General features: G+C 36.7%; 1 protein-coding gene across 2 annotated transcripts in view; it reads left to right on the top strand.

The window, feature by feature from the left end:
* Positions 1-217: 217 nt before the first annotated feature.
* PRR5 (proline rich 5) overlaps positions 218-25,002 on the top strand; it is a 269,954-nt gene continuing 245,169 nt past the window's right edge. For both annotated transcript variants that reach the window (XM_053719045.1, XM_053719043.1), the window contains exon 1: positions 218-443. The gene's annotated coding sequence lies outside the window, so the exon portion shown is untranslated. The remainder of the gene's footprint in view (positions 444-25,002) is intronic.

The following is a 25,002-nucleotide window of genomic DNA, read 5'->3' as shown; positions in this document are numbered from 1 at the left end:
GATAAGCAGAGACTGGGAGGGAATCCCTCAATAAAAGGGGATCTGAAAAACCTGAAAGCTTGTAGGAGGGGGGGGGGCGGGTACAGGGACACAGTCACAAAGAACAAATCAGCCAGTGAGAAACCCCTGGCAGCAGAGAGTGTGAATGTTGTGCAAAGGGGAGGGAGGGTGAGCAGGAGGGAGGGTTGGGAGGGAGAGGGGTGTCACCTACAGAAAGGCAGGATGGCAGCAAAGCAGAGGGAGAGACCAAGGCAATGCGAGCCTGAGAGCCAGGCCGGGTGTGACTGTTGTCCTTGCACCTGCACATGGGGTATAGCCCCAGCTCTTATGCCCAGGATATCCTACAAACGCTCCCTGCACCGCTGATTGCACCTCAGGGCTCCGCGCTGCTCCCCACGGCTCCTCACTTCACCCTTTGGCTCCTCGTCTGCGCATTGTCCCAGGTGAGTTTTGGACGTCACTGCTGTGTCTGGCTTTCTAATGCCTCTGATAAACGTGCTCAGTATTTCTCCAAAAAAACGTGATCTCTCTGATCAGCAGCTCAAGCTCTTCAGCACTGAACTGGTTAATACATCTGTGATGTCCCCACAGCTGTGGTCCCCTGCCTGCTTGCAGCACTGATTTATCTGCTGGATTTGGCACTCTAGGATAACACTGACATTTACAGCACAGGTGATAACTGCACAAGCACATGCATAGCAATAAAAAGCTTATGACTTTTGCTTTATAACAAAGTTTAAAAAAACTGCATTTTTTATAGTTTACACCCTTCACTGCAATAACTGCTATAATACATCCAGTATAATATATTTGCATATTTCTGTTTACAATGAGTTCTCTTTTATTATTATGTAGCTGTTGTATTGATTAGCAAGCTTTGCCATAAGATGTGTAATGTTCCTAATAGCAAAATATCATTACACATTGTCATTAAATATGTATTAATTACAGGAAGGATATTTGTTTGTACACAGCTTGAGTCAGATGATGTGTGTGCTACTATTATCATTAGAAAATACATATTCCCAGCTACTGAGGGTTGGGTTGGTGTATGTAGCTATCACTAAATATATTGCATTTACTGTGTATGTCTGTGGTTCAGCTGCTAAGCAATTCTCAGGGGGAATATCCTATTGATTTCTCATGACTACAGTTAAAATATAGGCTGAGTGGTTGCCACTTACATTAAATTGCTGTTGGGAAAATAGGTTATATAATTTAAAATAAAATAAAATTAGGAATTCCATTTGGAAACGTTCGCCAGAGGTTTCATCCACACTCTGAGTTGCATGTTATAATTATACAGTGAGGAGGTGTGTTTATTTTATTTGTGGCCTTTTTGTGACCTAGCCAAGAAATTGCCACCTGCTATACTCACATTTAGACCAGTGCAGAAGGGTCATATTAGCCCTTTCAGTTTATAACAAGTAGAACTGTTAGCATAATCGGTTATTTAAAGGGAAAGTCTACTCCAGAATTTTTTTTTTTTAAATATAGACAATCCCTTTATTACCCATTCCCCAGTTTTGCATAACCAACACAGTTATATTAAGATACTTTTTACCTCTGTGATTACCTTGTATCTAAGCCTCTGTAGACTGCCCCCTTATTTAAATTCTTTTGACAGACTTGCATTTTAGCCAATTAGTGCCTTTTCATAAGTAACTCCACAAAAGTGAGTACAATGTTATCTATATGGAACACATGATCTAGTGCTGTCTAGCTGCGCACAACTGTCAATGCATTGGGATAAGAGGCGGCCTTCAAAGGCTTTAAAATTAGCATATGAGCCTAACTAGGTTTAGCTTTCAACTAAGAATACCAAAAGAACAAAGCACATTTGATGCTAAAAGTGAATTAGAAAGTTTTTTAAAATTGCATGCCCTATCTGAATCATGAAAGTTTAATTTTGACTAGACTGTCCCTTTAAATGTATTATATCTTTGTGGGTTCAGGGAAAAGAAAATAACACAATTGTCCCATTTTGCATTTGCAAGATTACATTTTTTACAAAACATTTAAATGAATAAAGTTACCTGCAGTCTAATAATCTTAGAGTACAACTACATCCTACTATACAAAGAACAGATATCTCCTCTCTCATACAGTCTGTTAAAATAGTCTGATTTTATTGTTTGCTGCATAGCTGGCAATGGTGCAGGGAATAAGCTGTAATTGTGTGTCAGAGGATAACAAATAAACTTACAAAGGGGGCAGGACTATATGAAATATAATGTAGCATTATACATAAATAATAAAGATCATAAAGCGTTTTTCAAGCTTTTATAGAAATCTTGTCATATTTTTAAATATTCATATAATTCTGGCTTTTGGAAAGAAAATATTGAAAATGATGTAAAACCATTAGCTATAAATATTTCAGTTTGGTTAAATAGGACAAGCACCTGCAGTTCTGACTGAAAAAGATATAACTCTAAACACATAGGAAGTGGTATTTTAGCTACCACAAATATCCCCGTTTAAAGAAGAGACGCATAATTGTCATTAAAGTAGCAATTTCACAGTATAATCAAATTTAAAGGAATAGTCTAGTCAATATTAAACTTTCATGATTCAGACAGAGTAGCAATTTTAAGCAACTTTCTAATTTACTCATATTATCATTTTTTCTTTGTTCTTTTGGTATCTATATTTGAAAAAGCAAGAATATAAGCTTACGAGCCAGACCATTTTTTTGGTTCAGTACCTGGGTAGCACTTTCTGATTGGTGTCTAAATGTAGCAACCAATCAGCAAGCGCTACCCAGGTGCTCCTAAGCTTACATTTAAATAAAGATACCAAGAGAACGAAGACAAATTGATAATAGGAATAAATTAGAAAGTTGCTTAAAATTGTATGCTCTGTCTGAATCATGAAAGAAAAAACTTGGGTTCAGTGTCCCTTTAATGTTGATTAGACTATCCCTTTAAACGTTCATAAGTCAGTTGGAACATACAATGTTAAACAACTTTTCAGTTTACCTAATTAAGTCAATTTCAGGAATCATAATTTGTAATTACTATTTAATACTTAATGTCTTTATTATCTCTATGATTTCCTTACAAGACTTCTAGTACCGCATAATTAGAATGTTTTAGCAGAACTTATTTTCGTACAAATAGTTTTAAACGTTGTTATATTTTCTACTGGTGAAACCTTGAAAAACCTGTTGGGCAGTAATGCCTGGTTAGTATTCCAGTCTTTTTTATTTTTCAGTGTGGGCTTTTGTTCCTGTTTACAGGATGCAGGTTTAGAATTTGTACTCATATGTACAATATATACAGAGAAAGTTTGTTCTTTCTGCTAAAGCCATTGTTGGCATTTCAGAGCATTAGAATTATCTTCAAAATACATGGTTAGTACCAACTGGTCTTTTCTTGGTCATTGGTATAAACATAAATGTCCTACAGAGATGCTTGAATTGTGCATTTTGTTTATGTAGTTTAAATGTTTTGCTTGCTTTTTTTATTTAAAGGGACAGTCTACAATATCATCATTTTTATTGTTTTAAAAGAAAGATAATCCCTTTATTACCCATTCCCCAGTTTTCAATAACCAACACAGTTACATTAATATACTTTTTACCTCTGTGATTACCTTGTATCGAAGCATCATCTGACAGCCCCCTGATCACATGACTTTTTATTTATTATCTATTGACTTGCATTTGTGTTGTTCTAAATCTTAAATAAGTCCTCTGGTGTGAAAATTATGTTATCTATATGGCCCAAATGAACTAGCAGTCTCCTGTTGTGAAAACAAAATACAAAAGCATGTGATAAGAGGCTGTCTATAGTGGCTTAGAAATTTAGAGGTTTAAATGTTATAAAGTATATTAATATATCAGTGTTGGTTGTGCAAAGCTGAGGAATGGGTACTAAAGGCATTATCTATCTTATTAAACAATAACAATTTATCCAAGTATTAGTGGGAGTTGTAGCCCACAAAAGACATACACAGTTGTATATTTATCTTGTGAGTACCAAGTGAAGAGATCGTCTTGGAACTGTATAGCAATGTAAAAAGTGATATTTACCCAATGCAGTGCGTGGTGATAGTCTACACGGGATGCTTTGTCTTTATATTTGTCTTGTGAGTGCCTATAGAGAATATCAACTAGTTACAACTCTTAGAACCTTAAAAATAAATTGACAGCCCAAATGAATGGTTTACCTATTAAACAAGGGAGGGCCAGATTAAACTATCTTGAGGGCCGCATTTGGCCCTGGGGCCTGTACTTTGAGACCACTGCTTTAGAACATACAATTTTAAACAACTATCTAATTTACTCCTATTATCAATTTTCCTTTTTTTTCTTTGTATCTTTATTTGAAAAAGGAGGAATGTAAGCTTAGGAAATGGCCAATTTTTGGTTCAGTACCTGGGCAGCGCTTGCTGATTGGTGTCTAAATATAGCCACCAATCAGCAAGCGCTACCCAGGGGGCTGAACCAAAAATGGTCCGGCTCCTAAGCTTACATTCCTCCTTTTTCAAATAAAGATACCAAGAAAACAGAGAAAAATTGAGTAAATTAGAAAGTTGCTTAAAATTGCATGCTCTATCTGAATCATGAGAGAAAAAATTGGGTTCAGTATCCCTTTAACTAAGAGGTTTATCACAATCATGTGTTTTATGTAGATAGCAATATCTAAACCTATGATTAGTGTGTTATTCCAGTACATATGTGCATTCAGAGGTTTAGGATACGTCCGAATGCAGAAGAAAGCGCCCGCTCTGGTTGTTTGGCTATTTTATGCGCAAATCTAGATCCTGTGTGTGCAGTTTAACAAGAATAAATTAGGCTCCGAAAAAAGCCGAACGGCTCGAGCGGACGCCTCCTTATACATTCGGAGGTATCCGAAACCTCTAAATTCATATATCTATTTTCCAGTGATCACTATTGTAGAGCATGCAAGTTTAACACTAGTATGCCCTTTAAGCTATGCGTTTGTTATATGTCTAAATATTATTTGTGACTGTAGAAGCAGTTTAATTATGGTAGCGTGTGCTCTTGTGCAAAAAGGACATACAAATATTTTATATATGCATACGATTTATTAGTACTAAAGCAGTATAATGTAAGGCTTTTTTATATAAAATAACAATTTTTTTACAACATTAAACGTTTGCGCTAGCATCATATAACTGCTGCACCTAACTCAGCAAATACATTTAGTAGCTAACAATATCAATCTCAGTCACATACAGTAAGGTGTGACAGCAATTAATTCATGGTTAATATATATATATATTTAAAAAAAAAAATTTGTAACTTAAAATGATGGTAAAAAATATGAAATCCTGGTTGAATCAAAAAAATATAGCGGTACCTTTACTTTATTGACATATTGTGCCTGAAAGAGTTAAAATTGCTCCGTAGTTTATTATCCGTATGGCTCGCACAAACATTGGATGATCGTGAATGCATCACCGCTTGAAAAAAAAGCCTTGTTTAAAGTGGGCTGTCAGTAGTGGGATGAGGATAATAAACTACGGAATATTTTTAACCCTTTCAGGCACAATGTGTCAATAAAGTTAAGGTCCCACTATACATATTTATTTCAACCAGTATTTCATATTTCTCTTTGACTGAAGCTTTGTTTACCATCACTTTAAAGGAACATAAATCTAATTGATTAGGACATTTTTCTTTTGCACTATCGCTTGCCTATATCTAGTGTAGATAAAGTCAGCTCCAAGCAGCAATACACTGCCAGTCCTGAGCTGAACATGGGTGGTGATTGGAAGCTATGCACATATGCTGCTTCTGATTGGCTCAGCGATATGTTCAACTCCGGACCAGTAGTGCTTTGCTGATTTTAATTATATGTTTAACCCTTTAGGGGAGTTAAATACATAGGTATAGCAAACCATAATGCAGTAACAAAATGCCTTAACTCATTTAAATATTTTCTTATTGTAGCTTTGTTACTGTAGAGCAGTACCTAGGTATGCATAGAGCAGCAATGTACTACTGTGAGCTAGCTGCTGACTGGATGGTGCACTTGTATGCCTCTTGTCACTGGCTCACCCAATGTCTTCAGATAGCCCCAGTAGTGCATTGCTGCTCCTTTAACAAAGGATATACCAAGAAAATGAAATACATTTGATAATAGAAGTAAATTGGAATGTTGTTTAAAACTGTATGTTCTATTTGAAGCATGAAAGAAACATTTTTATCCCTTTAATGACCTAGTATTTAAAAACGGTTGCATCGGTGGGGGGAATAAGGGGTTTTATCGTGTATCCTTTATAAGATTTATTACATCCTGTTCTACTACAGCCATGTCAAATCATTTACTTAGATAAACTGATAAATTGCTTTCTGTCAATAAACCTGGACAATAAGACTCTGCATCACTCCAATGATTACATTAACATCTGAGCGCTTCTGCTCTGTGTATTAGATTCTGTTTGCTGTTTCTTTTATGTAGAACCTGTATAGAGTCTGCTTGATGGAGATTTTTTTTCTAGTCTTTTAAAGGGACAGTCTACACCAGAATGTTTATTGTTTTAAAAGATAGATAATCCCTTTATTACCCACTAGTCCTAAAGCCCGTGTACATGGGCCAATTTTTTAGGTACCGTGGTTCTCCCCCCTCTCTTTTGCGCTCTCTCTCCCCCCCCTCTCTTTTGAGTTCTCTCTCTCCCCTTTATTTTGCACTCTCCCCCCTCTTTTGCTCTCTCTCTCTCCCCTTTTTTGCTCTCTCTCTCCCTCTTGTGCTCTCTCTCCCCCCTCTTTTGCTCTCTCTCTCCCACCTCTTTTGCTCTCTCTCCCCTCTTTTGCTCGCTCTCTCTCTTCCCCCCCTCATCTGCTCTCTCCCCCCTCTTGCTCTCTCTCGCTCTCTTTTGCTCTCTCTCTCCCCTATTTTGCTCTCTCCCCCCTCTTTTGCTCTCTCTCTCCCCCCTCTTTTGCTCTCTCTCTCCCCCCTCTTTTGTGCTCTCTCTCCCCCCCTCTCTTTTGCTCTCTCTCCCCCCTCTTTTGCGCTCTCTCTCTCCCCCCCCTCTCTTTTGCTCTCTTTCCCCTTCTCTTTTGCTCTCTCTCCCGCCTCTCTTTTGCTCTCTCTCCCCCCTCTCTTTTGCTCTCTCTCTCTCCCCCTCTCTTTTGCTCTCTCTTCCCCTCTTTTGCACTCTCTCTTCCCCTCTTTTGCGCTCTCTCTCCCCCTTCTCTTTTGCGCTCTCTCCCCCTCTCTTTTGCACTCTCTCTCCCCCTCTTTTGTGCACTCTCTCTCCCCCCTCTCTTTTAAACTCTCTCTCCCCCCCTCTCTTTTGAGCTCTCTCTCCCGCCCTCTCTTTTGAACTCTCTCTCCCGCCCTCTCTTTTGAGCTCTCTCTCTCCCCCCACTCTTTTGCGCTCTCTCCCCCCCTCTTTTTTGCGTTCTCTCCCCCTCTTTTTTGCGCTCTCTCCCCCTCTCTTTTGTGCTTTCTCCCCCCTTGCGCTCTCTCCCCCTCTTTTTTGCGCTCTCTCCCCCTCTTTTTTGCTCTCTCCCCCTCTCTTTTGCGCTCTCTCTCCCTCTTTTGCTTTCTCTCTCCCTCTTTTGCACTCTGTCTCCCCCTTCTTTTTTGTGCTCTCTCCCCCCTCTTTTGCGCTCTGTTTTAAACTCTCCCCCTCTCTTTTGCGCTCTCTCTCCCCCCTCTCTTTTGCGCTCTCTCTCCTCCCTCTCTTTTGAGCTCTCTCTCTCCCCCTCTTTTGTGCGCTCTCTCTCCCCCTCTCTTGTGCTCTGTCCCCCTCTCTTTTGCGCTCTCTCTCCCTCTTTTGCGCTCTCTCTCCCAACTCTCTTTTAAGCTCTCTCTCCCCCCTCTCTTTTGCGCTCTCTCTCCCCCCTCTCTTTTGCGCTCTCTCTCCTCCCTCTCTTTTGAGCTCTCTCTCTCCCCCTCTCTTGTGCTCTCTCCCCCTCTCTTGCGCTCTCTCCCCCTCTCTTTTGCGCTCTCTCTCCCTCTTTTGCGCTCTCTCTCCCACCTCTCTTTTAAGCTCTCTCTCCCACCTCTCTTTTGAGTTCTCTCTCCCCTCTCTTTTGAGCTCTCTCTCCCCCCTCTCTCTCCCCCTCTTTCTCTCTCTCCCTCTTTTGCTCTTCCCCCCTCTTCTGCTCACTTTCTTTCTTTACTTCCTTCCTCTGTTTTGGTCTCTCCCGCTGGCCACACCCCTCCCGCACGCTCCAGCGAGGTCACTCCCCCTTGTCACGCCCACCGGCCACGCCCCCTCATCATGCCTGTCACGCCCGTCGGCCACGCCCCCATCACGGCACGCCCAACTCCGGTCACGCCCCCACCAGGCAGCTTCCACAGTGCGCACTACTCTGCAGCTGAAGGCCAGGTGTGTTTGTCCGCGCTCAGTCTCTACTGCGCATGATGGCTTCAGACAAACACACTTGGCCTTGGCCTTTTATAATATAGGATTCCCCAGTTTTGCATAACTAGCACAGTTATATTAATATACTTTTTACCTCTGTGATTACCTTGTATCTAAGCATCTTCTGACAGCCCCCTGATCACATGACTTTTTATTTATTATCTATTGACTTGCAATTTAGCCATTCAGTACTGTGTTGTGCTGACTCTTAAATAACTCCCCGGGCGTGAGCACAATGTTATCTATATGGCCCACATGAACTAGCAGTCTCCTGTTGTGAAAAGCTAATAAACAAGCATGTGATAAGAGGCTGTCTGTAGTGGCTTAGAAACAGGCAGAAATGTAGAGGTTTAAATGTTATAAAGTATAATAATATAGCAATGTTGGTTGTACAAAGCTGGAGAATGGGTAGTAAAGGCTTTGTCTATCTTTTTAAACAATAACATTTTAGGTGTAGACTGCCCTTTAAAATAAAATATTTTCACTTTGTTTTTTAGAAATAAGTAACAGTCATTATAAATATTTAAAGTGAAATAAATGTGAACCTGAAATCCAAAGCACCACTTTTAAAGGGACAGGAAACTCAAATTTTTCCTTTATGATTCAGACAGGGAATACCGTTTTAAACAACTTTCCAATTTACTTCTACTATCGAAGTTGCTTCATTCTCTTGGTATCCTTTGTTGAAGAAGCAGTAAGGCACTATTGGGATTTTGCTGATCACATTGGGTGAGTAGGGATGCTAGTTGCCTTCCACAAAAATACTGGAAAACCAGTAGACCTGTGATTTGGCAAAGGTGGTAGGTGGGCCACGTAATGGCCCCTCCCCCAATCACTATCATAGACTTCACCCACTTTTACCCTCTTGGCTGCCAGTCACTACAGTGATGTGACACCTCCCATGACCTTGACCGTAGCAGCACACACAAAGCAGTGTTTTAATAGGTTGTCAGCAAAAAAACAGCAGAGATTTTACCCTAATGACAAGTAACACAAGCAAATCAGCACCAATAACTCTACCTACATACAGGGAGTGCAGAATTATTAGGCAAGTTGTATTTTTGAGGATGAATTTTATTATGTTAATATGTTTCTATGTTTCTATGTTTCTAATGACATCAACACCCTATATCAGGTGTGCATAATTATTAGGCAACTTCCTTTCCTTTGGCAAAATGGGTCAAAAGAAGGACTTGACAGGCTCAGAAAAGTCAAAAATAGTGAGATATCTTGCAGAGGGATGCAGCACTCTTAAAATTGCAAAGCTTCTGAAGCGTGATCATCGAACAATCAAGCGTTTCATTCAAAATAGTCAACAGTGTCGCAAGAAGCGTGCGGAAAAACCAAGGCGCAAAATAACTGCCCATGAACTGAGAAAAGTCAAGCGTGCAGCTGCCAAGATGCCACTTGCCACCAGTTTGGCCATATTTCAGAGCTGCAACATCACTGGAGTGCCCAAAAGCACAAGGTGTGCAATACTCAGAGACATGGCCAAGGTAAGAAAGGCTGAAAGACGACCACCACTGAACAAGACACACAAGCTGAAACGTCAAGACTGGGCCAAGAAATATCTCAATATCTCTGATTTTTCTAAGGTTTTATGGACTGATGAAATGAGAGTGAGACGGCAGATATTGACGGCAGATAAGAGCCATAGGCCCAGCAAGTCTGCCCGACCTTACCTAACAGTATAAACTTATCTAGTTCGTAGGATAGCCCTATGCTTGTCCCATGCATTTTTAAAGTCCCCCACAGTGTTTGTTGCTACTACCTCTTGAGGAAGTTTATTCCATAAATCAATCACTCTTTCTGTAAAGAAGTGCTTCCTCAAATTACTTCTGAATCTACTACCCTTTAGCTTGAGCTCATGACCCCTTGTTCTTGAATTTTCCATTTTATGTAAAATACCCACAGCCTCAGTTTTACTAAACCCTTTAATGTACTTGAAAGTTGCTATCATATCACCTCTTTCCCTTCTCTCCTCTAAGCTATACATATTTAGGTCATTGAGCCTATCCTGGTAAGTTTTATTTTTTAGACCATGTACCATTTTGGTAGCCCTCCTTTGCACAGATTCAAGTTTGTTAATATCCTTCTGAAGATATGGTCTCCAGAACTGCACACAATACTCAAGATGAGGCCTAACTAATGATCTATAAAGTGGCATAAGAACCTTACTATTTCTGCTGCAAATACCTCTACCAATACATCCAAGCATTCTGCTAGCCTTACTCGCTGCATTACTACATTGTTTACTAAGTTTTAAATCATCTGAAATAATAATATCCCCTAATGGCTCATATGTCCCATTAAAGGGACAATCTACAATATAATTGTTATTGTTTTAAAAGATAGATAATCCCCTTATTAACCTTTCACCAGTTTTGCATAACCAACACAGTTATAATAATACACTTGTTACCTCTGTGATTACCTTGTATCTAAAGAAAAAGAACACAGTTTAACCAGCGTAACCCCGGGACCGTACACCTTATTGGTAGTGCACCTTATGACAAATACTGTATAAAGTTCTGCAGAGCGGTGCCTAATAGACACCGAGACCTTAGTTCACGGGACAGAGTTACTGTGGCTCATGAAATGCCCTTTAAGCGGCAATCTTTACTGTGTGCAAGGTCCTTAGCTGTTTTAGGACGCTCAGAAGGGGCTCTGACCTACTGCAGCAATTTTTGTGGTATTTTCGTAAATGCTTTTAACTTTTTGATGAAATAAAGAAGATGTATTTTATTGCTAGTGCTCCTCGTAACTTCTTTCTCATACCTTGTATCTAAGCATGACAGCCCCCTGATCACATGACTTTTTATTTATTATGTATTGTCTTGCATTTAATACTCATTTGTGCTGACTCTTAAATAACTCCTCGTGGGTGAGCACAATGTTTATCTATATGGCCCACATGAACTAGCAGTCTCCTGTTGTGAAAAGCTAATAAGAAAAGCATGTGATAAGAGGCTGTCTATAGTGGCTTAGAATCAGGCAAAAATGTTGAGGTTTAAATGTTATAAAGTATATTAATATAACAATGTTGGTTGTGCAATGCTGGGGAATGGCTAGTAAAGGTGTTTTCTATCTTTTTAAACAATAACAATTTTAGTGTTGACTGAACCTATAATATGGTGTCATGGTAAGATAAATTGACCCTGCATAGAATGGCACCTTTAATAGGACAAAAAAGTGCAAACATAAAAAAAACCTGTAATGTGTCACAGCATTTCATTATTGCACAATTGCTTGCGTATATCTGTGTGCTTAACAGGAATGAGCAGGGAAGAATTCGTAATGAATATTCAAGGAAATTTCTTTTATTCCGAATATCCATTAACTACACTATTCGTTTTTCGTTTAGTTTAAAACTTAACAAAAATCGAATTTTGGCTAAACATTTACATTTGTTTTCTTTAAAAAAATGTAAATGTTTCACAGCTACACATGAAAGTTCACCTGTAACTACATACTTACTTTTAAAGTGCAAAATACTTACGTTAACGCTCTCTGGAGAGCGTGCTAACCTGTTCCTATTCTTGCCAGAGTCCAAGGACATGCTAAGAGGAGGCTTAGCGCATTCGGCTACCACAGCCAGGACTTATTATTATTATACTTTATTTATTAAGCGCCAACATATTCGGCAGCGCTGTCCATGGATACAATTCATTTAAATAAAACAATACAAGACTTGTAAGATACAGGACAAAATTTAAAAACACATACAGGAGGGATTGAGGGCCCTATTCCCGTGGGAACTTACAATCTAGAACTTGTCTAGAATCTAGGACTTGTCAAGAAGAGAATCGCGTTAGCTCGCTCTCCAGAGCGTGTTAAGGTATTTTACCCTTTAAAAATAATTTAAAGGAAACTAATAAATACTTATGAATTTCATCAGTATTTTTGGTTTTCTTTAAATATCGTTGGTGCATTCATTTGGATATTCGTTTTTGTTTATGAAAACAAATATCTGATTTTTAGTACGAATTTACATTTATCCGAAAACTAATGCACATCCTTAGTGCTTAATCCCTGCTAAGGAGTTAAACACATAATTAATTTGCTCCAGAGCAGGGCATTATTTGTACTTAGTGAACCAATGACTAGAGGCATATGCGTGTTGCCACCAATTGCCGGCTAGCTCTCAGTATTCCATTGCTGCTCCTGAGCCTACTAAACTACAATTTTTAACAAAGGATACCAAGAGAACAAAAGTTCATATTCTATCTGAACCATGTAAGTTTAATTTAGACTTTTAAATCCCTTAAAGGAATATAATTTGAATGGGAATTTCACCTGTTGGCTGTGAGAGAGCTTTGCAATGCAGCCATGTTAATCCTCAGTTCACTGGCGATATCGGTCATATGTCAAGTGGTAGACGTAATATGTGATGATACAGCAGCTAAGTGGCCCCATCTGTTGTAGGTTAATGCATTAGTATGTTGATGCCTTTTTTTACACTGAGATCAGCACCAAACACACATATGCAGTCCCCAGCTCCACATTAAACAAGGGTTAAATCAGCCATTTTCGCAGAGCTGCTTTGTAGCAATTTAAGTACAGCACCAACCTAATGCAGTTTACGTCCCTTTAATGCTATAAGGAAATTAATATACACTTTAAATATACATACAGCAAATCTATGAAAGGATTTTGCCAATACTACTATACTATATAAGGTTCAATTATTTATTTATTTTTAAACATAGAAAGATGCAGTGTAGATTCATGTTTATAGGTTGCGTCAAATTCTCGGTTTCTATGTAATTTCAGTACGGTGATTGATTTTTTTAGTTGCTTTGCTTTTTTTAGTCACTACATCGAATAATCTTTGAGCGGAAGAGATAGGGACAAATACGTTGAGGGAGAACAAGGATGTTTGTCTAAGTCAGCACAGCTTTTAATAAAGATTGAGCTTTTTGACTTGATAGGCAAATGTGCAGACTGGGTGCCTATTGGCTGCAGTCTGTTTATTTGCACTGATGCTAAAATACTTGTTCATGTGATCTTTAGCTCTGTTTCAATTGGTTTGTTAAATTAACTGTAAAGGTTATTTGTTTTATATCTGGAAGCGCACATGCTAGGTAGCAAACATGGTAACCAGTTAATATTTGAATACAACATTGTTTAAAGGAACTTGAAACCCAATTTTTTATTTCATGCAATTTTTAAAAAAGTGTCCTGTTTATGTCTATTACTAAAATTTCTAAAATGTGCTCAGGTTATTCTTTGTTGAAGATACCTAGGTAGTGTGCACATGTTTGGAGCACTACAGGAAAAAGTGTTTCTTTTAGTGTTCTTGCTAATGTATAACATTGTTGTGAAAAGGCTGCCATATAGTGTTGCAGATACGTGCAGGCTACTCCTGAGCGCAATTCCCTGCTTTTCAACAAAGGATACCAAGAGAATAAAGACAATTTGATACTAGAAGTAAATTGGAAAGTTTTTTAAAATTGTATCCTCTGTCTAAATCATGAAAGCAAAAAAATAGCGTTTTATGCTCCTTTAAAGTCATAACTAAACGTTCATAGATCAGAACATGCAAATTAAAAAAAACTAAATTCCATTTTTAACCTTTAGTAGATAGTTTTATACTTTTGAGGGACCAGCTGCTACTGTGCATATGTAAGCGTACACAATATATAGAGGAACGAGTCTATAACAGATTCCACTTCATTAAAGGGACAGTAACGTAAATATTAAACTTAAATGGATTCAATAGAGCATACAGTTTTAAACAACTTTCCAATAATCTCTGTCATCAATTTTTATTAGTTCTTTTGGTATCCTTTGTTAAAGAGTAATCTAAAAATTAAGTTAAATTTTCTTTTGTGATTCAGAGTCAGACAGAGCATAACATTTAAAAAAAAGTTATCAATTCAATTCTATTATTAAACTTGCTTCGTTTCCAGGGTATTCTGTGTTGAAGAGATACCTAGGTAGCTGTCTGGAGCACCACACTGCAGGAAACAGTGATGCCATATAGTGCTCTTGCAAATGAATATCAATCTTGCAAATTAGCTGCCTCGTAGTGCTCCAGACCCATTCACACTCCTGTGCTTATACCCTTTTAATTATAGTTTCATGTCTCTTTAAGTGCAAGAACTAGTAATTAATGTTCCTTCAAAACAAGGACCAACATTACCATGGCAAGGAGTGGCTGCCTGAGCTTTCAAGTGGAAACTTTTAAAACATTTTTATGGTTCAACAGTTTTTGATCAGTAGTTAAATGGTCAGTAAGCAAGGACAGGCGTGCTGTGCGCAGCTGAGGTTCTGAGCTGTCTGGGATGCTAAAGACCTTACGTGGAATTTTTAGGAAGCTCAGCTGTAACACCTCAGTGTTACAGTGTAATTTTCAACATCTTAAAAAAAACACATTCATTTACTAGTTATAGTTATGTACAATTTGTGTTGTTTCCTATTTTATTTTGCTATTTTTGCTGTAATTCATCTCTGGAGCGACGTCCTGATCCAGAGAGGGACTGTGTTGTGCCAAATACCTTCCACTTCTTAATAATAGACTTCACTGTCCTTCTAGGCATTGATAAAGCCTTTGATATTTTCTTATATCCATCTCCTGACTTATGCCTGTACACAACATTATCTCGGAGATCTTTTGACAGTGCCTTGCCACCCATAGTTGATTGTCTGCTTCAGTTGCACTACCAGTGATTGAGATGCTCCAGGAAAGCTCTTTTAACGCTGAGCTAATCAATTTACCCACATATGATCACAGTTGAAGGTCAAATGGCTTTGTGTGGGCCGTTGAGAAGGTGATTAGCTGCACCTGATTGAGTTTACAAGTAATTAATTAATTTATTTAGTAAGTAATTTATTTCAGGCTGCAAAGCAACAACATTTGATCATTTTTTAGGGGGGGGGGGTTCTTTTCAATAGTCACTGTACGCATGTATGTATGCAGATCTTTTGAAATGGCAGTCCCAACATATTATATTATTATTACAAAGATTGGAGTTATAATATGAGTAGCTAACATGAGTTATAAAATGAGTAGCTAACATGAGTTTTAATAAGAGTAGCTAACATGAGTTAAAATATGGGTAGCTAACATGAGTTATAATATGAGTAGCTAACATGAGTTATAATATGGGTAGCTATCATGAGTTATAATATGGGTAGCTGACATGAGTTATAATAAGGGTAGCTAACATGAGTTATAATATGGGTCGCTAACATAAGTTATAATATGGGTAGCTGACATGAGTTATAATATGAGTAGCTGACATGAGTTATAATATGGGTAGCTAACATGAGTTGTAATATGGGTAGGTAACATGAGTTATAATATGGGTAGCTGACATGAGTTATAATATGAGTAGCTGACATGAGTTATAATATGGGTAGCTAACATGAGTTATAATATGGGTAGCTAACATGAGTTATAATATGGGTAGTTGACATGAGTTATAATATGAGTAGCTGACATGAGTTATAATTTGAGTAGCTAAGATGAGTAATAATATGGATAGCTAACATGAGTTATGAGTAGCTAACATGAGTTATAATATGAGTAGCTAACATGAGTTATGAATAGCTGACAAGAGTTATAATATGAGTAGCTAACATGAGTAATAATATGAGTAGCTAACAACATGAGTTAAATATGAGTAGCTAACATGAGTTATAATATGGGCAGCTAACATGAGTTATAATATGGGTAGCTGACATGAGTTATAATATGAGTAACTAACAACATGAGTTAAATATGAGTAGCTAACATGAGTTATAGTATGGGCAGCTAACATGAGATATAATATGGGTAGCTGACATGAGTAATAATATGAGTAGCTAACAACATGAGTTAAATATGAGTAGCTAACATGAGTTATAATATGTGCAGCTAACATGAGTTATAATAATATGGGCAGCTAACATCAGTTATAATATGGGGAGCTAACATCAGTTATAATATGAGTAGATAACATAAGTAATAATATGGGCAGCTAACATGAGTTATAATATGAGTAGCTAACATGAGTAATAATATGGGCAGCTAACATGAGTTATAATATGAGTAGCTAACATGAGTAATAATATGGGCAGCTAACATGAGTTATAATATGAGTAGCTAACATGAGTAATAATATGGGCAGCTAACATGAGTTATAATATGTGTAGCTAACATGAGTAATAATATGTGTAGCTAACATGAGTAATAATATGAGTAGCTAACAACATGAGTTAAATATGAGTAGCTAACATGAGTTATAATATGGGTAGCTAACATGAGTTATAATATGGGCAGCTAACATCAGTTATAATATGGGCAGCTAACATGAGTTATAATATGAGTAGCTAACATGAGTAATAATATGGGCAGCTAACATGAGTTATAATATGAGTAGCTAACATGAGTAATAATATGATTAGCTAACATGAGTTATAATATGAGGTTTAACATTAGTTATAATATGAGTAGCTAACATTAGTTATAATATGAGTAGCTAACATGAGTTATAATATGGGCAGCTAACATGAGTTATAATATGGGCAGCTAATATTAGTTATAATATGAGTAGCTAACATAAGTTATAAGATGAGTAGCTAACATTAATTATAATATGAGTAGCTATCAAGAGTTATAATATGGGTAGCTGACATGAGTTATAATATGAGTAGCTAACATGAGTTATAATATGGGTAGCTAACATGAGTAATAATATGAGTTATAATATGAGTAGCTTACATAAGTTATAAGATGAGTAACTAACATGAGTTAAAATATGAGTAGCTAACATGAGTTATAATATGAGTAGCTAACATGAGTTATAATATGAGTAGCTAACATAAGTTTTAAGATGAGTAGCTCACATGAGTTATAATATGAGTAGCTAACATGAGTTATAATATGAGTAGCTAACATGAGTTATAATATGAGTAACTAACATAAGTTATAATATGAGTAGCTAACATCAGTTATAATATGAGTAGCTAACATCAGTTATAATATGAGTAGCTTACATGAGTTATAATATGAGTAGCTAGCATAATTTATAATATGGGTAGCTAACATGAGTTATAATATGAGTAGCTAACATGAGTTATAATATGAGTAGCTAACATGAGTTATAATATGAGTAGCTAACAGTTATAATATGAGTAGCTAACATGAGTTATAATATGAGTAGCTAACATGAGTTATAATATGAGTAGCTAACAGTTATAATATGAGTTGCTAACATGAGTTATAATATGGGTAGCTAACATGAGTTATAATATGGGCAGCTAACATCAGTTATAATATGGGCAGCTAACATGAGTTATAATATGAGTAGCTAACATGAGTAATAATATGGGCAGCTAACATGAGTTATAATATGAGTAGCTAACATGAGTAATAATATGATTAGCTAACATGAGTTATAATATGAGGTTTAACATTAGTTATAATATGAGTAGCTAACATTAGTTATAATATGAGTAGCTAACATGAGTTATAATATGGGCAGCTAACATGAGTTATAATATGGGCAGCTAATATTAGTTATAATATGAGTAGCTAACATAAGTTATAAGATGAGTAGCTAACATTAATTATAATATGAGTAGCTATCAAGAGTTATAATATGGGTAGCTGACATGAGTTATAATATGAGTAGCTAACATGAGTTATAATATGGGTAGCTAACATGAGTAATAATATGAGTTATAATATGAGTAGCTTACATAAGTTATAAGATGAGTAACTAACATGAGTTAAAATATGAGTAGCTAACATGAGTTATAATATGAGTAGCTAACATGAGTTATAATATGAGTAGCTAACATAAGTTTTAAGATGAGTAGCTCACATGAGTTATAATATGAGTAGCTAACATGAGTTATAATATGAGTAGCTAACATGAGTTATAATATGAGTAACTAACATAAGTTATAATATGAGTAGCTAACATCAGTTATAATATGAGTAGCTAACATCAGTTATAATATGAGTAGCTTACATGAGTTATAATATGAGTAGCTAGCATAATTTATAATATGGGTAGCTAACATGAGTTATAATATGAGTAGCTAACATGAGTTATAATATGAGTAGCTAACATGAGTTATAATATGAGTAGCTAACAGTTATAATATGAGTAGCTAACATGAGTTATAATATGAGTAGCTAACATGAGTTATAATATGAGTAGCTAACAGTTATAATATGAGTTGCTAACATGAGTTATAATATGAGTAGCTAACATGAGTTATAATATGAGTAGCTAACATTAGTTATAATATGAGTAGCTAACATTAGTTATAATATGAGTAGTTAACATGAGTTATAATATGGGCAGCTAACATGAGTTATTATATGGGCAGCTAACATGAGTTATAATATGAGTAGCTAACATGAGTTATAATATGAGTAGCTAACATTAGTTATAATATGAGTAGCTAACAAGAGTTATAATATGGGTAGCTGACATGAGTAATAATATGAGTTATAATATGAGTAGCTTACATAAGTTATAAGATGAGTAGCTAACATGAGTTAAAATATGAGTAGCTAACATGAGTTATAATATGAGTAGCTAACATAAGTTATAATATGAGTAGCTAACATAAGTTATAAGATGAGTAGCTAACATGAGTTATAATATGAGTAGCTAACATGAGTTATAATATGAGTAGCTGACATGAGTTATAATATGAGTAGCTAACATGAGTTATAATATGGTTAGCTAACATGAGTACTAAAATTAGTTATAATATGAGTAGCTTACATAAGTTATAAGATGAGTAGCTAACATGAGTTATAATATGAGTAGCTAACATAAGTTATAATATGCATAGCTAACATAAGTTATAAGATGAATAGCTAACATCAGTTATAATATGAGTAGCTAACATGAGTTATAATATGAGTAGCTAACATGAGTTATAATATGAGTAGCTAACATAAGTTATAATATGAGTAGCTAACATCAGTTATAATATGAGTAGCTTACATGAGTTATAATATGAGTAGCTAACATAGGTTATAATATGGGTAACTAACATGAGTTATAATATGAGTAGCTTATATGAGATAATATGAGTACCTAACATGAGTTATAATATGAGTAGCTAACATGAGTTATAATATGAGTAGCTAACAGTTATAATATGAGTAGTTAACATGAGTTATAATATGAGTAGCTAGCATGAGTTATAATATAAGTAGCTAACATGAGCTATAATATGGGTAGCTAACATGAGTTATAATATGAGTAGCTAACATAGGTTATAATATGAGTAGCTAACATGAGTTATAAGATGAGTAGCTAACATGAGTTATAATATGAGTAGCTAACATAGGTTATAATATGAGTAGCTAACATGAGTTATAATATGAGTAGCTAACATGAGTTATAATATGAGTAGCCTCATGTCATGCACATAATCTATATTTCAGTTTAGTTTATGAAAACATACTGATCCCAACGTACTTTTGATGAACTTTAATATCTTTAAATGTGTTTTGATGCTCCGTATCTGCATTATATTTTAATACATACAAGATACATACCTATAAAAAGTTATTCATTAAAAGACCTGTTTGTGAGACGACTGCTCGCTGCACGGCTTTCAGGTTTATGTGTATAGCGAAATGTTATGAATTATGAAACATCTGTGAAAAATGTTTGAGATCATCTTTCAAGCTGTCTGCGCTTCCTTTTAGCATTCCCTGTGCACACCGTTGGTCTTCTGCTTCTCATTTGAACTACGTTTTGTAACAAGGGATCTGCGGTAAATGATTTATATTTCCAAAACACCTCTTGTATTATAGACATTTAACTCCAAATGGTTTTTTATGCATTTGAAAGTGCACAATTTAAGCATATTTTATTTATTTGTTTTTGTGTTGTTTTATTTGCACAAAAAAGGGGTTAAATTAAAGGTACAGTCTACTTTAAAAATGTTATTGTTTAAAAAAATAGATAATCCCTTTATTACTCATTCCCCAATTTTGCATAACCATCACCGTCATATTAATATACTTTTTACTTCTGTGATTACCTTGTATCAAAGCCCCTGCAGGCAGCCCCCTTATTTCACTTCTTTTGACAGACAGTATTTTAGCCAATCAGTGCTGACTCATAAATAACTCTGCGGGAGTGAGCACAATGTTGTCTATATGGCACATACAAACTACCACTGTCTAACTGTGAAAAAATTGTCAAAATGCACTGAGATAAGAGGCGACATTCAACGGCTTAGGAATCAGTTTATGAGCCTACCTAGGTTTAGCTTTAAACAAAGAATACCAGTAGAATAAAGCAAAGTTGATGATAAAAGTAAATTGGAAAGCTATCTGAATCATGAAAGCTTAATTTTGACATAACTGTTACTTTAATGCTTTTTAAAGGTAAATTCAACATTAATAAAAAAAAATATTGTAGCATTCAATTATTTATTGCCAACAAACAACATTAGCCGCTTAAAAGGCCACTATAGTCAAAATGAAAGTTTCATGATTCACATAAATCATAATTTAAAAAAAAAAAAAATCACTATTAAAATGTGCACATTATTTTATATGCACACTTTCTGAGGCTTTAGCTCCTACTAAGCATGTGCAAAAGTGCACAGGAGATATGCGTATATATGCATTTTGTGATTGGCTGATGGCTGTCACATGACACAGGGGGAGCGAAAATTGGATTCTTTGAAACTTGCCAGAAAATATTCTACTGTTCATCAAATTCAAAGTAAGTGTTATTGCATTGTCTTTTTATTGTATATTTTTCAATTATTCAATTCTATTGTATTTAGTGGTCTTTTAAAAAGGAACCAAAATCTCCGGTTTTTATGTTTATTTCTACCTGCTAAAGTCCTCTTCAACCTGTGCCCCCGGCTGCCCTCCCTGGGCGGTTCTTTCTTTCTTTAAATCAGCACAGGAACATCCATTTAACAAATATGTGTTTTAAGATTTCCTCTTCATAAAAATCACCTGGTAGTTGGATAGACATATGGGAGCTCAATTTCAAAAGAAGGATTTATTTTTTAAGCAAGTGTCTGTTGAGGGAGAAACAGAAAGACCATCATCCAAAACGTAGGAGCCAGTATATATATATATATATATATATATGTTAAATTATTTTGTATTTTATAGGGCTCATACATCCTACTTTATCTTCAATCCTGTGATTTTATTTCTCTTCAAAAACAGATTTTCATTTACATATACATTTTTATTTAGAATATAGTTATTTATTTATATATATAAACACGCAAATGGACTGCACTCTCAAATAGGACTGGGTATGTGTCCTATGATCCTGCAGAACCTTACCAGCACTCACAGACAGCTGCACAGCTTTCAGGGACTCGGGTAGTTAACCCCAGACAAGCCTTGGTGCAAAGTCCATAATAAAAAAACTAAATAATTAAAACAACACACAGAAAGTCTAGCACTCTCTTAAAAGTACACAGCTAGATTAAAAGGTAAATGGAAGAGTTAGTTAAAGCATTTGGCCAAACTGCCAGACAGTTTGGGTTTCCATTTGTGAAGCCAGGACCATGTTTTAATCAGGCCCAGACATGCAAATGTCAGGGAAACAACCCATTTGGTTCATGGTTACTGCAAATGCCTAAAGTTAATTATCTCTTTCATGTACTGTATGTGTCTTTGTGTGGAAGAGTGCCTGAATGTGCGAGTGTTTCTGTGTGTGTCTATGTGTGTGAGAGAGTGCATTTGTCTTTTTGTTTGTCAGTGTCTCTCTGTGTGTGAGTCTCTGTGTGAAAGAGTGACTGTATTTCAGTGTGTGAGAGAGAGAATGTGTGCTAGTGTGTGTGTGGGTGTTAGTGTCTTTATGTGTGTGTGTGTGTGTGTTTGTGTGTGTCTGTGTGTGAGAGAGTGTATGTTAGCGTGTGAGTGTGTGTTACACATGTGAGTGTGTGTGAGATAGTGTGAGTGTGTATGAGAGAATGTGTGTGAATATCTATGTGCAAGTGAGTTTACTTTCTATTATACATAGTCTGTGCTGTGCTGTGCACGGTGCAAGAGTGTTGGGGTTTGGCCGGAACTAAAGGTGGCAACCTTAATATATATATATATATATATATATATATATATATATATACACACATATATATTTCCATATTCGAAACCTGTATCCATATTTCCATATTGGAAACCTGTAAAAAAATTGTTAAGGTCTTCTCCTTTTGCGGAGGGTTAAACACATGGAGCTTCGTAGCAAGTAGTATAAAAATCCAATAACAATTTAGAGTATGCCATTTTTCCACTACAATGTAACTGTGACATCTGAAATGTAATCACTTCCTTGTACTAAATTTAATAAGAGAGTTCAGAGTGTACTTTGGGAGCCGTGCTAGGAGGAGCGGGGAATGTAACTAAACTGCTATTGAATAGGCTTTCTGTTTCTCCCAATCATATACACAGTAAGCTAAGCCTGCACAGTCACAACCAGATGCTATCCTCTTTCTCAGTGATATTGTGATTTATTAAAGACCCACAGCAGCACTATTGCTTACTTTAACAGTGAATGTGCGCACCTCCTGTGTATAAAAACCTAAATGACTGACATCTCTGCCTTACGCTGTAAGTTTAATAGACATATTGACTCACAGCTGCGAGAGACAACATTTCTTATTGAAACCAGTGCCTTTTATGACCTATGATGGAAAATATTATCCTGTCCGAAACCAGTAATGGAATCTCCGCAGACCAGCAGCCTCTTCGTGTTTAATTACTTGACATATCCCCCAAGCAAGCTCGCATTCAAAGGCACATTTGTTGTGCTTTGTATTCATAATACATTCAATGCTATTTGTTTATGTAGTCAATATACTCAATTCACTGTGGTCTCAACATGTAGGAAGCTATTAGTACGTAGAGGAAATTGCTCACAGATTGGTAAACAACATTATTTGCTGCTAAACTATAACAGATTACAGGTAGCCATTGGTTTATGCCGAGGATCCATTCCTGAAGGATCTGTTGCAAATTGAATATGTGTAAAATAAACTTACTTATATAGTGTAAGTCAATGCATTTCTGGCTCCTCTCTAAATTTACATAGTAAGTATTATAATATTTAAACCTCTAAAATAGATGCAGTTACTGTAAAAACCAATTTGCGTGAGACAACCTTAATGTATGAGCTATATATTTAGCAGACAGAACACACCTTATAATTACAAAGTTATTTTACTACACTTAATTCAGCATTTTAGATCAAAATCTTAATGTATTTCGCGTGCCTTTAAAAATATAAAAAAAATCAATTTATGTCTCAGAAAACGCAAATACAGCTTTGGGCTCCGACATTTCAGATAGTTAGGTATCAGCGGTTTTAAGACTGCTGCTTAATTCTGTCCGCCATCAATTGGCCGCCAGTGAGCAGGGGGCGGCATTGCACAAGCAAATTCCGGCTGATATGATTAGCGGTAGCCTGAAAGTCAATGCTGTCCCTTTGAGCTCGATTTATCATTCAAGGCCGGACAGGGGAGGACATATTCACCCCTGTCCGCCAAAGCTCTCCTCTGGCGGGCGGCAATTCGCTGCCCGAATTAAACATTGCACATGAGTGCTATTTTGCGCTTGTGTGCAACACCGCCCCGTGCCCGAGCACAGGCAATCACGCACGGGCAAGAGCTGTCAATCTCCCAGGTTTGACGAGACCAGGGAGATTAAAATTCTCCACCTGAGGGTATGTACCCTTCTCTTCATCCTGACCATGGGGGGTAGTTATCAACGTGTCAACTTTCCTGCCTTCGCCGGCCCAATACGCCCACCTAAGCTTGCCTACCTTCGCCGCCGCGGACCTGAAAAAATACGCCTAAGTTATCAAATAAAGCTGTCAAAAAGCCGCGGGGCGATGAGCAGCGGACTGTGAGAGTTATCACTCATCCGATCTCGCTGCTCTTCGGCTGTTTGAAAGCTTTCTTGCTAGCCTGTCACTAAGCACTCACACTAAACTACACTGTTCTACCCCCTATACCGGCGCCCCCGGAGCCCCCCCGCAACTAAATAAAGTTACTAACCCCTAAACCGCCGCTCCTAGACCCCGCCGCAAGTCTTATACAGGGAGTGCAGAATTATTAGGCAAGTTGTATTTTTGAGGATTAATTTTATTATTGAACAACAACCATGTTCTCAATGAACCCAAAAAAGTCATTAATATCAAAGCTGAATAGTTTTGGAAGTAGTTTTTAGTTTGTTTTTAGTTATAGCTATTTTAGGGGGATATCTGTGTGTGCAGGTGACTATTACTGTGCATAATTATTAGGCAACTTAACAAAAAACAAATATATACCCATTTCAATTATTTATTTTTACCAGTGAAACCAATATAACATCTCAACATTCACAAATATACATTTCTGACATTCAAAAACAAAACAAAAACAAATCAGTGACCAATATAGCCACCTTTCTTTGCAAGGACACTCAAAAGCCTGTAATCCATGGATTCTGTCAGTGTTTTGATCTGTTCACCATCAACATTGCGTGCAGCAGCAACCACAGCCTCCCAGACACTGTTCAGAGAGGTGTACTGTTTTCCCTCCTTGTAAATCTCACATTTGATGATGGTCCACAGGTTCTCAATGGGGTTCAGATCAGGTGAACAAGGAGGCCATGTCATTAGATTTTCTTCTTTTATACCCTTTCTTGCCAGCCACGCTGTGGAGTACTTG

Source organism: Bombina bombina, chromosome 6 (assembly GCF_027579735.1).
Source record: "Bombina bombina isolate aBomBom1 chromosome 6, aBomBom1.pri, whole genome shotgun sequence".
Classification (NCBI taxonomy): Eukaryota; Metazoa; Chordata; class Amphibia; order Anura; family Bombinatoridae; genus Bombina; species Bombina bombina.
This window is presented reverse-complemented; position numbering and strand designations above follow the sequence as displayed.